This window comes from Scyliorhinus canicula, chromosome 1 (assembly GCF_902713615.1).
Source record: "Scyliorhinus canicula chromosome 1, sScyCan1.1, whole genome shotgun sequence".
Lineage (NCBI taxonomy): Eukaryota > Metazoa > Chordata > Chondrichthyes > Carcharhiniformes > Scyliorhinidae > Scyliorhinus > Scyliorhinus canicula.
Window position 1 is genome coordinate 49,029,577 of NC_052146.1, and position 8,273 is coordinate 49,037,849.

At 52.1% G+C, this 8,273-nt stretch overlaps 1 non-coding gene across 1 annotated transcript; it reads left to right on the forward strand.

Moving 5' to 3' along the window:
* The first annotated feature begins 6,711 nt into the window (after nucleotides 1–6,711).
* On the forward strand, nucleotides 6,712–6,783 carry trnad-guc. Its single transcript has one exon. It is a non-coding gene; the product is annotated as a tRNA-Asp (tRNA).
* Nucleotides 6,784–8,273: the final 1,490 nt, after the last annotated feature.

Here is an 8,273-nt window from a genome sequence, read left to right on the forward strand (position 1 = left end):
TTGATGGCTACCGGGATCGCGTGTCCTCCCCCCGTTCCACGTGGGGCGAGGTGCGACAGGAGTTCGCAGATATGTATCACCGTCTGCCTACTCAGCCGGAGTCTTCTCCTGCAGGTGATGTCCGGCATTGTTAGGAAAGAGACCCGGACACGGTACACCCTCGGCTTTGGTCGTCGCCTCTGACGCCGTGGCTGCACCCTCACTCTCTCCTCTTCCTCTTCCTCCTCCTCCTCCTCCTCCTCCTCCTCCCCCCCCCCCCCCCCCCCCCCCCATGCTGCTCGACGACTGGCAACTCCTCGGCCCTTCCCTCTGCTGCTGCAGCTGGCCCTGCAGCCACTGCGGGTTGTGGGTGTGGATGCTGCTGCAACTCCAAATCCAGTAGAGCGGCCCCAACCACTGCGCAGAACATAGCCGTTCTGTTCCCATGCATCATGCTAACCTACAGAAGGGTGGTGGGAGGCAGAGAAACGGGACATGTTAGACGGACGTTAGTCGACACCTCGGCAGCCGCCAGCCATGGGATACCAGTGTGTCCCGGTGGCCTGGTCGCGCTGCTGACACGCGGTCAGCCTAACCCTTGGTCACTTTCTGCATCCAACGGCCAGTAAACTATGGCCTCCTCACGGGTGCGTCAGTGGCCTGTGGCCGGAAGCCACAGGGGAACCAGCGGCCGTGTCCTCGTCACCGGCACACCATGGCATGCTGGCAGACATTTTGTTACGGGGTTGGACGGCTCACTCTCTACCTAACCCCCTCCCCCTCGGTCGCCCCCCACTGCCTCCCCCGTCTCCCCCCCACTGCCCCCTCCGTCTCCCCCCACTGCCCCCTCCGTCTCCCCCCCACTGCCCCCTCCGTCTCCCCCACTGCCCCCTCCGTCGCCCCCACTGCCTCCCCGTCTCCCCCCCACTGCCCCCTCCGTCTCCCCCCCACTGCCCCCTCCGTCTCCCCCACTGCCTCCCCCGTCTCCCCCACTGCCTCCCCCGTCTCCCCCACTGCCTCCCCCGTCTCCCCCACTGCCTCCCCCGTCTCCCCCCCACTGCCCCCGCTCTGGACCCCCTCCCGTTCCCAGGGATGCCTTCCCCGTTGTGGCCAGACTCGAGCGGTGCGCTGAGCGGTGCGCAGAGTGGTGCCCTGACCTCCTCCAAGCAGTCGTCAGCCAGGCCGACTGGTTGACGAATTTAAAAAGCAGGTGTGTTTCACGACGTCCAAACAGGGCGCCATGACGTCGGGACTTCGGCCCATCCGGGCCGGTGAATAGCGGGGGGGCTATCAGTGGCGATTCTGGTCGTGTCAGGGGCGGGAAGGAGGCGTTTGTCGGGAAACGCGACTCCGACATTTTGCGGGGTTCGGAGAATAGCGGGAGGGCGTCGGAACAGCGTCGCCGTAAAAATTTCCGACGCCCGCTATTCTCCGAACCGTCGTGAGTCCGGAGAATCGCGCCCCTAGTGCCCTCTGGCTTTATAGTGGTCGTGTCCTGTCTGGTGATTGGCTGCTGTGTTCTGTGTGCTTACTGGTCATCCTGTGTGTCAATCACTGCCTGTCTGCACTCCATTATATACATAGATGTATATTATTACACCATGCAGACACAGGGAGAACGTGCAGACTCTGCACAGACAGTGACTCAAGTGGGAATTGCTACTGTGTAGCAACAGTGATGACCACTGTGTTACCATGTCACCCCTAAGCAACTTGTTAGCATCTCTAAATTATACATTTAAACTGATAGATTTACTAAAGGAACAAACATCTCCAAATTCTCATCTGGTGTTACACTAAGTGGGGAATGGGTGAGTATTCCCTGATGTATCTGCGATTCCAGTCAAGAGGTGCCATTAGACACACCACATTGCTTTCAGGATCATGTCCCACACTTCGTTGGAAACGAAAGAGAAAATGCTGGAAAATCTCAGCAAGTCTGGCAGCATCTGCGGTGAGAGAAAAGAGCTAACGTTTCGAGTCCGATGACTCTTTGTCAAAGCCCAGGAATGCCCACAGTTCGTATGTTCTGATTCAACCAGATTATTCCAGTGCAAACACTTTGCAATGAGAGTTTGCACCTGAAGTCCATGTTTGTCAGTCAGTGAATAGAGAAACAAGAAGAAGCAATTGCAAAGGATGCGCACAAAGCATAGACGTATAATTATTATGACAAACAATCTCTTGGGGTAAAGTACTTTGCAAAAGATGAAAGTGAGATTAGAAACACAGCTACCAACAAAGGAAACAATAGACTGAGGTGTTCCCACAGAACAGCAGAAAATAGACCAATTTGTGTACCGAGATTTTCTTTTACTGCTCTTAAGGCATTAATTCAAGTTGCCATTCAGTTGCTGAGCATTGGCTGCCTTGCATTACTTTGCCCAATTTCCCATTGTTCACGTGTAAATCGAAACATTAAATAATTTGAACCTAATTAAGAAACACATGGATTTGGATGAATGCTTTATGTTGACTTCAGTAGATTAAAGGCAGGTTGTAGAACTAGCGCTGTATCCAATCTTGTCATTTTACTGATCGATGGCTGAGGAGGAAATTTCCTCCAGCGGGACAATTTTAAATCTATCCATCAGGTAAACAAGCAGGTTTTCAGGGAAAGGAGGGAAAATTGATCAGTGGAGCCGTTGGCGCAGTAGTATTGTCGCTGGACTACTTTTTATAGAAATTTAAAAAAAATTGAATTTACAGTGCATAAGGAGGCCATTTGGCCCATCGAGTCTGCACTGGCCCTTGGAAAGAGCACCCTATCTAAGCCTCCACCCTATCCCCACACCTCCATCCTATCCCCTTAACCCCACCTAACCTTTTTTGGACACTAAGGGCAATTGAGCATAGCCAATCCAACTAACCTGTACATCTTTGGACTCTGGGAGGAAACCGGAGCACCCGGAGGAAACCCACGCAGACACGGGGAGAATGTGCAGACTCCGCACAGGCAGTAACCCAAGCCGGGAATCGAACCTGGAGCTGTGAAGCAACTGTGCTAACCACTGTGCTACCATGCTATTAACCCAGAGGCAATGCTCTGGGGAATTTAAAATCAATAAAACATCTGGAATTAAAAGTCTAATGATGACCATTGTCTATTGTCATTAAAACCTGGTTCACTGGTGCCCTTTCTGTTGGGCAAGGAAACTTGCTGTCCTTATCTGATCTGGCTTGTATGTGACTCCAGACCCAAACCAGTGCCCTACTGCAAGTCACTCAGTTGTATTCAACCATTACAAAGCAAATAAAAAGGAGTGAAACCAGACCGGCCACCTGGCATCAACCTAGACACCGGAAATGACAACGACAAACCCAGCCCTGTTGACCCAGCAAAGACCTCCTTATTAACATCTAGGGGCTTGTGCCAACATTGGGAGAGCTGATATAGTCATACACACAGAATCATATCTTATGGACAATATCCCCAATACCACCATCACCAGTCAAGGAGGTGACGGCACAGTGGTATTCAGTCAGGAGGGAGTTGCCCAGGGAATCTTAAACACTGACACTGGAACCAATGTTGTCTCATGGAACCAGGTCAAACATGGGCAGGGGAACCTCCTGCTGATTACCACATCCTATCCCCCATCAGCTGATTAATCAGTACTCATCCACGTTGAAAACCATTTGGAGGAAACACTGAAGATGGCAACAGTGCAGAATATACTCTGGGTGGGTACCTCAATGTTTATCAACAAGAGTGCCTTCATAGTACCACCATTGGCCGAGCTGGCCATGTCCTGACAGACACAGCTGCTGGACTGAGACTGTGGCTGGTGATAAGGGAACCAACAAGTGGGAAAAACAGACTTGACCTCATCCTCACCAACCTGCTTGCTGCAGGATCAGTAAGAGTGGCCACCACATTGTCCTTGTGGAGACAAAGCCCCAACTTCACATTAGGATACCCTCCACCGTGTGCTGTGGCAGTATCACTACCTAATTGGGATAGGATCAGAACAGTTCTAGCAAGAGTGTGCCATCAGCAACAGCAGAATTGTACTCAATCACAATCTGCAACCTCATGGTCCGGTATATCCCCCACTCTACCATTACCACCAAGCCAGGGGATCAATCCTGATTCAATGAAGAGTGCAGGAGAGCGTGCCAGGAGCAACACAAGGCAGACTTCAAAATGAGGTGTCAACCTAGTGAAGCTACAACACAGGACTACTTGTGTGCCAAACAGCATAAGCAGCAAGTAATAGACAGAGCTAAGCAATTCCACAACCATCAGATCAAATATAAGCTTGGATTGGATTGGATTTGTTTATTGTCACGTGTACCGAGGTACAGTGAAAAGTATTTTTCTGTGAGCAGCTCAACAGATCATTAGGTACATGGGAAGAAAAGGGAATAAAAGAAAATACATAATAGGGCAACACAAGATATACGATGTAACTACATAAGCACTGGATAGTGGAAAATGTTGAAACATAATTGGAGTGATTGGAAGATTTGGACATCACCAAACCCATACAATTTGCTGAATGGGCTTACCCACTGTAGTTAAACCCGACAAGACAATCAGAATTTGAGGAGATTATAAGTTAACGGTGAATCAAGCTGTGAAGTTGGACAGGTGCCTCATACCCAACATAAAGGACCAGTATGCAAATAAAAGCAAATTACTGCGGATGCGGAAATCTGAAACCAAAAGAGAAAAAGCTGGAAAATCTCAGCAGGTCTTGGCAGCATCTGTAGGGAGAGAAAAGACCTCGTGTTTCGAGTCCAGATGACCCTTTGTCAAAGCTGGATCATCTGGACTTGAAACATTAGCTCTTTTCTCTTCCCACAGATGCTTCCAGACCTGCTGACATTTTCCAGCATTTACTCTTTGGGACCAGTATGCAAAGTTGGCTAGTGGCCTTCCATATACTAAACTGGATTGAGCCATGTCTATCAACAATTGGGACTGGATGAGACTTTGAGAATGCATGCCACCATAAACACCCACAAAAGTCTGGATCAATATATATGTTTACTCCTTCAGGGGATTCATCAGCTTGTGCCATCTTCCAGAAGACAGTGAAGAGCTTACTGCAAGGACTGCCCAAAGTTCTTGTTTACTTAGCTGATGCCCTGATCACAGGGTCCACTGAGGAAGAACATCTGGAAAATCTGGATGAAGAGTTTCCAGGAAGCAGGAGTGTGCGCCTGAAGAGAGACAAAAGTCACTTTTCAGGCAAATTAATCGGTACAAACGGAGGCCATTTGGCCCATCGAGTCTGCATGAAACCTCCGAAAGAGCACTTGGCCCAGGTCCACTCCTCTACCCTATCCACCGTAACCTAACCTTGACATCCCTGGACGCAAGTGGGCAATTTAGCACGGCTAAAGGTGGCTGGCAACATGTTTACGTGGACATATGTTTGAAATCACCACAGCATCACCCTGCCATGAGCAGCAACTTAACCAAAAATGGCAGGTTCAGGTGAGTTTATTAAATTGTCCTGGAGAGAGTGGCATGGCCTGCAGGAAGTAGAGTTACAGGAATATTTTCAACCATACCACGAGCCAGTTAAGGGTCATTATAATCCATTCCAGTTAAATTGTGGTGGGTAAGGTGAAGGATGGAATCTTATGGAGAGGACGGGGGTCTTTGCTGCCGGCAGGAGAGGACGGGGGTCTTTGCTGCCGGCAGGAGAGGACGGGGGTCTTTGCTGCCGGCAGGAGAGGACGGGGGTCTTTGCTGCCGGCAGGGGAGGACGGGGGTCTTTGCTGCCGGCAGGAGAGGACGGGGGTCTTTGCTGCCGGCAGGGGAGGACGGGGGTCTTTGCTGCCGGCAGGAGAGGACGGGGGTCTTTGCTGCCGGCAGGAGAGCCAACAAAAGCCCCACTGCCTCCTTTAGGGGAGCCTACACGCACCCTGCCCCCCAGCCCCCCATATTGTATACCAATCGGGTACTTGACAGGCTGGTGGTGGGCCTTTCCCGGGGTCAAGGGGTCAGGAAGAGTGGGGTGGAAGGGAGGGGAAGAAAGAGGGGGAGAGGTCCTCATGCCCGCTGCAAGCTGCCAGCCAATCAGAAGCTGTTGGTCGGACACCCACCCAAGACCCAGGGTTATCGCTGGATCACATGTCAGGGTTGAGCGATGGCGGGTGTTGGGGGAGGGGTGGGATCCCCAATGCTGGATCCCTCGATTAGAAAATGAGTGCCTTTGAATTAGGGACCATGCCCATCACGCCCCCATCCCCCCCCCCCCCCCCAAACCACTAGAAGCCCACGAACAAACATGTCAGAAAATTGCTTAATTTTCCTAGAATCAGAGAATCCCTACAGGGCAGAAGGAGGCCATTTGGTCCATCGAGTCTACACCAACCTTCTGAAACAATACCCACCCTCCTGCCCTAACATCGTAACTCTACCTAACCTTTGGAACATTAAGGGGGAATTTGGCATGGCCAATCCACCGAGCCTTCACATCTTTGGACTGTGGGCAGGAAGGCTATCCATAAGCCTTACCACCAGGAACTTAATCAGGGTGGAGGTGGAAAGGCAGCAGGGTCCCAAACCATCACCCCCCTCACCTGAATAAATGTCCCCCCCCCCCCCCCCCAAACACAACAGAAAGTAGGGACAGGATTTCACCTCAAATATTCCTGGAAGGTTCCTATGGCCATATCTGGTCACATTTAGTTTGAGATGTCCTTAGGGAGCTTACCTAGGAGCTGCTCTACACTTGTTTGATGTCTAATGCTTCAAATCAGCTGCCTTAAACTTCCTCGTTAGTATAGTGGTTAGTATCCCCGCCTGTCACACGGGAGACCGGGGTTCAATTCCCCGACGGGGAATTTGTACCTCTCCTGGAAGAAAACGGCAATCCTTTTGGGGCCTCACGGTAGCATGGTGGTTAGCATCAATGCTTCACAGCTCCAGGGTCCCAGGTTCGATTCCCGGCTGGGTCACTGTCTGTGCGGAGTCTGCACATCCTCCCCGTGTGCGCGTGGGTTTCCTCCGGGTGCTCCGGTTTCCTCCCACAGTCCAAAGATGTGCGGGTTAGGTGGATTGGCCATGCTAAATTGCCCGTAGTGTAAGGTTAATGGGGGGATTGTTGGGTTACGGGTATACCGGTTACGTGGGTTAAGTAGGGTGATCATTGCTCGGCACAACATCGAGGGCCGAAGGGCCTGTTCTGTGCTGCACTGTTCTATGTTCTATGTTCTAAAGGTTAACAACATGGGGCAGAATTCTTCCAATTTGAGATTAAGTCCTATGGCGGGGCAGGAATGGGGGGTGTTTCCCGCTGTGGAGGCTGGCAGGAAAGCATGCCGAGCCTTCATCCCCATACACCGGGCGTTTCACACCATAATAAGTGGTGAGGCAAGCCTAGATGGGGTGAAGTCCACCCATGTGACCAAGTGCGAGACTGAAAAGGCATCCAACATCGTGGATCCACTACTGAAGAAAGAAGGTGGACCTCCTGAAAAGAAAGATGGATCTTCAGGAATATTCTAAGACAAGAAGATGAACGCCCTCCATGACTGCGAATCTGGAGGATCCACCTGTGGATGCTCCCCAACCCACTGCTCAACCGTTCCACAATCCAGGGTTGCGGGTGGCCTCTATCCTGAACTCCGGAGGCAGCCCCAGGCACTGATTGGATGAGTCCCAATATCTGCATGCCACGTTGTTCCAAACATGCTTCACACAGGCGTGTTTTCCCACCTGCATTGCGGAGAATATGTGTGGGGGGGGGGGGGGGGGGGAGTCACATCTGCATTCCATTAACAGGATGAGAATGAGTTTCATACCGGTCTCCAATGGTGTTTTTGACGCACCAGCGGAAGAGCAATCTGTAAATTCACGCCAGCATGAAACTGGGGCAGGATTCTCTGATCCTGGGGCTAAGTGTTAACGCCGTCGTAAACGCTGGAGTGTTTTACGACGCCGTTAACAGGCCCCGTGGATCAGCGATCCTGCACCACACGGGGCCAGCACAGCACTGGAAAGCCTCACGCTGCTCCAGCTGCCGATATGGGCGACAGAACGGGTGCCGCGGGTCCGTGCACGCGCACTATGGCCGCGTGAGTATGCCCATGCGCGCTACTGCCGGCGCGAGTTCGCGCATGCCCGTGGTTTGGCTTCTCCGTGCAGGCCCCGACGCAACATGGCGGAGAGCTACAGGGCCCCGGTGCGGAGGAACATAGGGCTCCCACCAGAATAAGTCCGTCCGCCAATTGGTAGGCCCCGATCATGGGCCAGGCCACAGTGGAGAGCGCGCCCCCATAATGTGAACGCCAAGGTCCCGCTGGGTAGGACCATACGAGAACTGCACCGACGG